Raw genomic sequence first — 10,759 nt, 5'->3', positions numbered from 1 at the left:
AGCATAAGTATTCAGGCAGGGAAAGAGCCATGTGAAGAGGGAAGTTCACCTTTAAGTCTTTATGCTATAGAATGGCTAATTTGAACCAACTTTTTAATTGGTCTTCGTTTTAATTGTTTTTTTAGTTATTTGCCTTCTTCTTCTGACTCTTTACAGCTTTCAAAAGGGGGTCACTGACCCCATACAAAAAGCAAATGCTCTGTAAAGCTACAAATATATTGTTATTGCTTCTTTTTATTACTCATCTTTTCTATTCAGGCCTCTCCTCTTCATATCCCAGTCTCTTATTCAAATCAATGCACAGTTGCTATGGTAATTTGGGCCCTAGCAACCAGATTGATGACATTGCAAACTGGAGAGCTGCTGAACAAAAAGCTAAATAACTCAAAAACCACAAAAATGAAAACCAGTAGCAAATTTGTAAATTGTAAATTTAATTGTTAATTTAAAAGGTGAACAACCCCTTTAGTATGATGTTCTGCATCAGTTCGAGGGGGTTATTTATTAAAGTCTGAATTTATCTCAATATTTTCTGAAAAAAGGGTTTCCCAACTGTAGCCCCAGGGCCAAAATAACCCTAAAATGTCATGCTTATGGTAAACAAGGGCTGCACTTTGTAAACAACCTAATGCTTACATTTTCCACAGGCCGGCCAGACTTCTCGGACAGGGAACAGCATTTGGAAGAAAGGCTAAAAGGTGAGGGCAGATTCTATACAATGTACCCGGACACCTGAAGAAGCTCAGTGCATTTGTGCAGATTTCCTATGAGCTGGTGGCAAGGACACATAATGCATAGTGTTAATGCTGCTTAGCATCCCTATAGCAACCAGGATTCCAGAAAAAAACCCTCTTATTACCAAGAGGCCAGAATCCTTTGCTCTGGAAGATGAAAGGAGGAACGAGGCTTATGCAGATGTCACATCCCCAGCACGTACACAGCCTCCTACTGAATGGCCCCCCTTCACACAGCAAACTGCCGCAGCATCGCCATATTGTGCCCAGGGGCAACAGGATTCTCCCAGGGTCTCAGAAAGCAACACAATGTATTCTCTGGGACATCCCTCACTGTGTCATTTATACTTACAGCTCAGACTTCCCACCGAAAGAACAAGTTAATAATAGTAAGACATTGTACTGGAATATACAGGTAGGAGTTTTGGCTGTGGTTTCAGTACCAGAGCTCCATAGGCTGCTGCTGGACTACAACTCCCAGAAACCATTGCAGTAATGCTACAGCTGTAGTACCATATGTTACCTGTAATGGAGACCTACCCATAAAAATGAGGGCCTCCAATAATAATACAGTTCTGTGTCCTGGCAAAGGGATGTTTGGTATGGCAGAATCAAGCTATAACACCAGTACTGGGCCCCCTTTACTGTATCTACATGAACCACAATTATTGATGTGGCCATACTGAGGGAGTCACACCACCAGAAGGTAAAGCAAATTGGATGCACAGGGTGTGCTCCCAATTCCAAAATCTTCTTCCAGTTCTGTGTCGGACATACTGGCTCCATAGTAGTCCCTGTCTCCACAACAGACATGTCCATAGGGTCTCTTCAGCTGGATATCTGATGAGCTCTCATTGGCCATGCAATGCTGCCAACACCTTTGATATTCCATTGACCAAACAGATTGACCCTAAAGTCATTCCAAACCATTTTCTCCAAATCCCTCCATGGGGTCCCATACTTGGCATTGACACGGCACAGGGACTAAGCATAAACTGAATGTGTGCCCAACGCATTTTGTTCCAAGCCTAATTGTCTATTGAGTACCAAGGCTTCAAGTAATTCCACCACTGATTCCAATCACCACCAGTGTAAGCCGTTAGCATCTTCTCAACCACAACGACCTGTCTGCATACAAATGTCTCTGTTTGTTTGGCCAGGAACTGACACTGACCTATCCTGCCATGCTAGAAATACATTATGAAAATAAGATTTTGATCCTGTAATTACATTAGCGGTTAGCAAATCAAAGTGTCCTCAGGCCTCTGCTCAAAGCCTTTGGGTAGAACTCCACGAGTGGTTTTCGTTGGATCGACGGCCGCTGACAAAACGCATGCGACAAGTTGGATGAAGACGCAGGCGTCAAGATTCTAACTGGACTGAATGAAATGTTGCAGGTAAAAACTACATTACATCTGATGCAACTGTTGGATGTGGATGCAGAAAGCAGCGTCTTCACCCGACAGTCAGACCATGTAGTTGTTACCTCTGACTTTCCATTCAGTCCAATTATATCTTGACGCGTGCCACTTGTCGCATGCGTTTTGGCGCCAATCCGATGAAACACGGTTGTGGAGTTTTAACCTTTACCAGAGTAGCAAGAGATAATATGGATCAGCTATCTATTATCGTATGGCATTTGCTATTGTCCAAGTGCCAGGTATGGGAGGACCGCCAGACTACTGAAGGGTGCTAGAGATGGCCATTACAGCTGTAGGAGGAGTAGACCTAAGAGAATGCAGCTCCTGAATGATAGTTACAGCCCTGCTTTTATCTTTTATGATTTGTTATAGGGGAAAATTCACGGAAATGAAAGCATACTGAAATAAGAAACTTTGTAAATACAATCAATGAAATATTCTGTACCGTTTCTGAAATAATCACTATTCCTCTTTCAGCATCTGTTTCTCTTCATTCTGTCTTCATGCAGCAGTTGTGTGTTAGGTAATCATTAACAGTTAGATCCAATATATCTTATAGAGGCTTCCTTTCCTAGCAGATGTATTAGAGCTCAAATAACTGATTCCAGTACAAACAAAAATCTAACAAAATAACTGCATTTTGCACAAATTCTGCATGTAGAGAGACATGATGTCTGCTGATTTTAATAGAGTGAGCTCTAATACATCTTCTAGGCAAAAGGAGTCCCCCTATAAGATATATTGGATCTAACGGCCAATGATTATCTGACAGCCAACTGCTGCATGAAAACATAATGGAGAAACAGATGCTGAGAGAGGAATAGTGAAGATAAACTGGATTATTTCAGAAACAATGCAGAATATATAATTAATTGTATTTAGAAAGTTTCTTATTTCAGTATTCTGAAGCTTATATTACATTTTCCTAGTTCCCCTTTAAATATACGAAGCACATTGGTTTTATACTCCAGGCACAATGAACCTGGGATTTCTGTTGGCTTTGGAACAGCATGGCTTTTGATTTAGCAACCATTAAAGGTCATCTAAAAACGCAAAAGATTAGAATAGTATGTACCTTATTAACTGCTGTACCAGCCTGGAGGTACAGGAGTCCCAGTAGAAAGTCTGTCCCTCCCTTGGGTCAAATCCGCGGGCATACACAGAATGCAGATCAGCACTCCAGAATGCACCTACAGAGGTTCAGAACTCACAATGTACACGGCCACCACCATGAGGGAGACAGCTAAACAATATCTGTGCTCTTTGCATAAGGTAAACCATTCTTAAGGTGGCCATACACGGTCCGATAAAAGCTGCCGGCAGACCGAGTCGGCAGCTTATTGGCCCGTGGATGGGGGCCCCCGACGGGCTTCCCCGATCGAGATCTGGCCTCTCGATCGGATGGGATTAAAAATCCCGTCGGATTGCGGCCGCATCTGTTCGTTGATGCGGTCCCGCGATCCGACCGCCCGTTTGCGTTCGCCAGGATCCGATCGATGGGCCCTAGGGCCCACGATCGGATCAGCCCGATATTGCCCACCTCAAGGTGGGCATGTCGGAGGAAGATCCGCTCGTTTAGCGACAGCGCCAAACGAGCGGATCTCTCCATGTATGGCCACCTTTAGTCAAATAAGTGCTAACCAATGCGTCTCGGTTTAGTAGGAGAACAGCACTCGCACCCCCTTATTTTCTTATTATATAATATTAATAAGCTTGGCATAAGGCATATAGTTGCAGCCGTAGGGCGGCAGTTCAGAGTCAATGGAAAGTCCCATTCAGGAAGAGATACAGGTGACTTTCCATTGAAGTTCATTGGAATTGCCATAGCTAGGGACACTGTCATTGTCATATCCCTCAAGGAATGACCTGGCCACGCTTTCAGATGTTAATTGAATAGAAGCACTATATTTAAATGAACGTACACTAACTACACGGTGTTCCCAAAATGTCAGTATAATACACAAACTGGCTACTCACACAACACAGTAGGAGGCACGTGGAACCCAAATTGGTGGCACAATATGTGTGAGCTGTAGTTGCAACCAATTATATCCAAAGACACAATTCCAACTGGACTGGTTGAAACTACAATTCCCCTTGACAAAGGCTAAGTGTTGAAAAGTTGGGGTAATCTCATCTTTGGCAAGTGTATCCAACTTTTGTGGTGGTTTCCTTTTTTGCCTTTGAAATATATTACTAGGTGGTATGTATATCTTTGCTTGTACTGCTCTATATGTATTATACCAAACTGCCATTTATGTCTGGATGCATGTCTTACTATTTGAAATATAAAAAAAATAGATGTTGGAGAAATTGTGGTCCAGGTAATTTTTTTGCATATTTGGTGGTCATGCAGATTATACAAACATTATGGAAATCAGTAGAAAAAGTGATCCAGAAGATAATAAAATCAATATTGTGCTGACTCCAGCACTAGCACTATTAGGTATAATAAACCCAATGCCAATATCACAATATAATAAAGCTCAACTTTACTTATTATACCATATTTTATTTGTAACTAGAATGGCAATAGCAAGGAAATGGAATTCTCAAGATATTCCGTCAATACAAGCAATCGTGCATGAACTCAACCAAACTGCAAATTATGAATGTACCATAGCTCGAACTTTGGGGACAATCTCCAAAATTGCAAGTTATTGGCAACATACACATGTAGATAATGATCTGTGATATAAAGATTTGAATAGCAACTAAGAACTTACATTTATGGCTTAATACTATGTAAATATTTCCCAGAGTCAGGTTCTCCCCATAATTTTGTTTCTCCCCCCTTTTTTTCTTTCTATTTCTTGTACAATTGTTATATTGTAACTTTGTGCTTTGAAAATCAATAAAAATTTAAATGACAAGAAAAAAAAGAAGAAATATAAATATTTTTTCATTCCTCCTTTTGTTTGCAGAAAAACTTTTGTGTGTGTGTGTATGGCCAATACATTTTTTATTGAGCTTTAGGTACGGACTGTGGGTGTACCCCCGGGTTATTTGCACCTCACTTGTACATTATATGAGAGAATTTGATCTATAAAAAATATTTTGCTGTAGCTGAGTTTGGAGTGCCCTCCATTAATCTGTTTCTCTAAAACTACAACTCCCACATACTGAGACACAATGTGCACAATTATTAGCTAATGCGCGTTATCCACCATAATCTGGTTGGAGGAAACAACTGCCCCATTACTTAATATGTTCAATTGTGTAGGCTAATTTCCATGTCATAATGCACATATTGAGCAAGATGGGAACTTACTTATTCTGCATATGCTTGTGCATCAGCATGGCTACGTGCACCGGGAGTGGGCCCTTGGTGTGGGAGAAGGCAAAGCACATGGTGAAGGGCCACCTACAGGCAGGTCCAAATTGAGCTGATCCAATTGGTTGGATGCTAGGCCAACAATTGGATAACTACAGAAGTCTATGCAGTGCCATGTGTGGGGGGCTGTATCAGTGCCATGGGCTTTTCAAACATTCATGATTAACAATTTTTGGTCAGACATCTGTTGGAAAGGCCCCATATTTAGGCAGATTAAAGCTGCCGATATTGGTCCTTTAGACCGATTCTGCAGTTTTTCTGCTGGTGTATGGGGGCATTTAACAGGTCTCCTCCGATCGATCAGGCTAAAAGGGGTACGATCGGCAGATTAAATCTACCAATGTATGGCCAGCTCTAGGCTGGTGACCCGTCAGGGCCGGATACATTTGTCTTCAGAAAACCAGGATTTTGCTCTTTAAAGAAAGAGCTTTGTTTGGAAAGAACCGAGAGCAGGAGGAAGAGACATTGACATAAAATAGGGCTTAACTCAGGCTGCTTATAGTAAAGTACATTGTTTATTTGTGGATATTTATACAGATGTGAGGAAGGAAAAAAAAAAAATCTTTAACCAGATCTGAACATAAAAGAAAAAAAGAATTAAAAAATAAATAAGAGAAATGAAAGCACTGCAGTAGTTTGTGAACACTTGTGTTAATACACGAGCCTCTAGTCGTTACAGTGTCTAGTGACATGAACAGAACGGCTTTTGGTTGTAGGACTGGGAAGGAAAGTTCCATTATTATTCCGTTCACTGCCCCTTTGCCTCCAGTTTCTATGGCGACAAAGAGAACCGGGCCTTGCGCATGGCTGAGACTGGTTGTGGTTGCTAGGGACAACCCATCGAGGTTGAATGGCCTTTTCAGATGATATAGGTATGAGTGCAAATCCAAGCAGTTTAACAGTTCTACTACGGAGAGAGCAGTCATTTGCCTAATAAAGGGGGCATTTATTACTTAACCCCCACCATTAGTGGCAAGCCTCTTTGTCTCGCGCACAAAACAGGATCACAAAAAATTGTCTCCCCCCCCTCCCTTTTGTGTAGATGGCTCTAAAACAGGGCCATTGTTTCCTTTCTGCCTCAGTAAAATGTGTCCTACACCGGTAGAAATGTTGCAAACACTAACTGGACAGAGTCTTACTTTCCCATGCACAACTGATGGCACTTTGCCTGCATCAGAACTACAGGGAGTGATGGAAGTTGTAGTCGGGGAGCAGCAAAAGAGTCTAATGTTGCGTGGCCTGGAAGTAAGTGGTTTCCATACTGTAAGAGAATAGATATGTCCTCTGTCCGGTGACTCCAGCATTTATTTGTAGAAGAGAGTTTGGGAACATGTCACATGATCAAACTTTAAGAGCTGAATCATTAGATATGCAGGTAGAAACAATAGAATTCTACCTCTGATGGTTCAGCAGTAACCCCTTGTTGATGTTGAAGGCGCCTGAAATTTTCCACCTTGGCCGATCAACGAGACGACTGATAAATCCAACTTACTTGTACACTGGGGGAAAAAACCCATCATCCCTAAAGCTGGCCATACATAGGGAGACATCACCAAATGAGTGGATCTCTCCCCCATATACGCCCACCTCATGCTGATCAGATTGTGGGTCCTATGGCCCAACGATTAGATCACAATTAGAAGAATACAGGGAGTCGGATTGAGGACTGTATCAATTAACAGATGAGGTCCTCGATCCAACGGGATTTTTAAACCTGCTCCATCAACATCTGACTTTCGGCCAGCTATTGATCGGGAAAGACCATCGGAGGTCCCCCATACACTGCTCAATAAACTGCCACTTTAATCTGTCGGCAACTAATATCTGTATGTGTTTGGGGCCTTAAAGGGGTTGTTCACCTTTAAATTAACTTTTACTATCATGTAGAGAGGGATATTCTGAGACAATTTGCAAATGGTTTTCATTTTTTATTATTTAAGGTTTTTGAGTTATTTAGCTTTTTATTCAGCAGCTCTCCAGTTTGCAGTTTCAGTAATCTGGCTGCTAGTGTTCAAATTCCCCTAGCAACCATGCAGTGATTTGAATAAGAAACTGGAATATGAATAGGAGAGGGCCTGGGTAGAAAGAGGAGTAATTAAAAAGTAGCAATAACAATACATTTGTAGCCTTACAGAGTATTTGCTTTTTAGATGGGGTCAGTAACGCCCATTTAAAAGCTGCAGAGTCAGAAAAAAAAGGCAAATAACTATAAAAAATAAATAATGAAGACCAATTGAAAAGTTGCTTAGAATTGGCCATTCTATAACATACTAAAAGCTACCTTAAAAGTGAACCACCCCTTTTAGAAACCAGGTCACAGGGATAAATCAGCATAAAAAGGGGCACATATGGCCAATTTCAAGCATACTACCCACCTACCTGGACACTTATGGCACCCCAGGGGCAGCTTTGACTGACAGGTCTGTGTTCGGCGGATGTGTTTCTAAACTAAAAATGCTATCTGCTGAAACTCCTTATTGCCTCGCGGATGCAGCGCTGGCAAAATAGAAGCAGTAGGTCCTCTTCACTTTGATCTATATCCAATGTCATTTGGTCACACAATTTCCATTGACCGGTTCACCCCTTAAGGTCAAGCAGTGTACAAGCACCTTAAAGAAGAAGGAAAGCTACTGAAACATATTATTGCCAATAGATTAGCCGCAATAGTGCAGAACACTATTTATTCAGTAGAATGCTTTACCATACCAGTTTAAACAGCTCTAGAAGTTCTATCTGGTTGTTTAGAATACGCCTGCCATATTAGTTTAGTGTGACATCATTTCCTGCCTAAGTCTCTCCCTGCTCACTCATAGCTCTGGGCTCAGATTACAGCAGGGAGGGGAGGAGGGAGAGGAGCAAACTGAGCATGCTCACGCCCGGAGCAAGGAGGTTTAAGCTGAAAGAAGGAAGTCTGATACAGAAGCCCATGTGTTCACAATAGAAGGAAAGAAATGTGGTGTTTCTTTTGACAGAGGACTCAGAGCAGCATTACTTTGAGGGTTTACTGGTGTATTCATATATAGACCTTTCTGATGAAGCTTACTTGGTTTTAACCTCTCTTTCTCCTTTAAGGCCGGTGTTACACATGGTGTTTTCTCTGTTGGTGTAAATGCGCAGATCCGCTGCCTTCCATCTTGTCTTTAGCATGAACTGACAAACATGGCATCCGCCAGTCACTGCACACTTGCCATGGGGTGAAACTGCTAAAGTATGCATTTTTGTGCTATAGGCAGCAGATCTGGCTCTCTTTTCCCTTTCCTCAGATGTGTGCAAACCCATCTATGAACAATAAATTGGGAATCTGAACTCGTAGCACTGCTGAATAGGTGTGGCAACTCAACTGACATTGAGAAGCTTAGTTTAATACAGTGGAGATGGAAAGGTCTGGGTACAGACTGTTTTTAGGAAAGACAAGCAATACGGCAGCGGTCACTCATATATAAACAAACACTACACTCTACACTCTCATATTTTTACCTGTATTAAGAGAGTATATAAAAACACACTTACTCTATATTTTTCATTGAACACGTAATGGTGGCATTCTTAATTACAGGCATTTTCTCACAAACACAGCTGTGCAGCTCCTGTGAATTTATTCGCAATCCTAGTTGTGTAAATCTGCCAGATGTGCCATAAACCCATCAGGCGACGGCGTTGCTCCTTGAGACCTGCAGCAAAACCTGCCAAACATTTTCATTTTCTAATCTGTTTATTACAGGTTTCCAGAAAAACACTGGTAATTTGCCTGTTAAAATATATTTTGTCCGAGAAAAGTGTGTACTTGTTAAAGTGGGCTACTGAATAAGATAATAATGCAGCGAGTCAAATGAATGAAAGGAGATTAAGGACAGGAGATTGCAGTTACTCCAGGACACAAACCTCAAATCTGACTGAAAGTCTTTTTTCCCTAGTTACAGCCTCAGTTCAACCGTCTCCATCAGTGTCATTTACATTTAAAGCCTGAGGGGCTACGGAACCAGGAACAAGTTGCAGCAGGTACTCAATAGTGCTGACCGAAATTTCCAGGGATGTTGCAGAGTCACTTCCTATTGATTGTAATCAAGCAGCCCGTGAATGGCAACTGTCAGCCACAAATGTGTCAACTAAATGCAGTAATCCCTGGCGAATTGATCACTGTTTTAGTAGCATCTATTGACTCCTCCGCTCTTTATGCAAGTAAATAAGAGGCTCAGCTGTGTCCACATTTACTGTGAAATGGATTTTTCACTAAAGCTGGGGTTACCCCTTTTAGGCAAAACACTATGCACCACCCTCCTGGTATACTGCAATAAAGCAGGCTTTCTGTTGGGCCTAGTAGTCTATCTGGTATGGTAGTTACATTTTGCAGTGAATGCGGACACTGCTGACCATTGAAGAATCTTGCAAACCTGCATAAGGAAGAAAGTAGTTCATCCCTTCAGTGATCCCCAACCAGTGGCTCGTGAGCAACATGTTGCTCTCCAACCTCTTGGATGTTGCTCCCAGTAGCCTCAAAGCAGGTGCTTATTTTTGAAATCCAGGCTTGAAGGCAAGTTTTAGTGGCACAAAACCCAAATATACTGCGAAACAGAGCCTCATGTAGGCTGCAAGTCCACTTATGGGCTACCAAATGCCAATAATATTTCATATTTTGCACCTGTAGGAACATCTTGCATGATTATGTTGCTCTCCAACTTATTTTACATTTAAATGTGGCTCAAGGGTATAAAAGGTTGGGGACCCCTTAAGTCAACTGGTTGGTCTCCAAACGCTTGAGTAAGGTGGCCATAAATGGACTGATACAAACTGCCGGCTCAGCATCTGTAGACAGACTTGACAGTTTATGGGCCCATGTATGGGTCCTTCTCAATGGCCAGCCAGATATCGATCAGGCAGGTTAGAAAATTCCATTGCTCAAGGACCACATCAGAACATTGTCTCCGTATGCCCCCATTATAGTCTGCTGGCTAGATAATGTTGGTGTTGGTGGTCAAATCGAGTAAAGAGCCACTTGTTTGGGGACCACACCAAGGTCAAGAACCTTTCTCTGGAACAGATAAATCCTTACATGTAATAGCATAGGCTAAAGTCAATCGTTATTATGACAAGTTAATGCACCTTCAGCATTAAGTCTTCAGCATGTGTATAAGCACTTTGGCTATATGCAAGAAATAAGGTGCTCTGAGGACATAAGGGACCTACATAATGCATATATTTGTTGTCAGTGGGGAAATGTAATTCACGCACTCAGTATTGGTGCCTTTCCCGTGTCCCATTTGTAGCATGGC

The sequence above is a fragment of the Xenopus laevis genome, chromosome 4L (genome assembly GCF_017654675.1).
Source record: "Xenopus laevis strain J_2021 chromosome 4L, Xenopus_laevis_v10.1, whole genome shotgun sequence".
In the NCBI taxonomy this organism is placed as follows: domain Eukaryota; kingdom Metazoa; phylum Chordata; class Amphibia; order Anura; family Pipidae; genus Xenopus; species Xenopus laevis.
Note: the sequence above shows the minus strand (reverse complement) of the source record.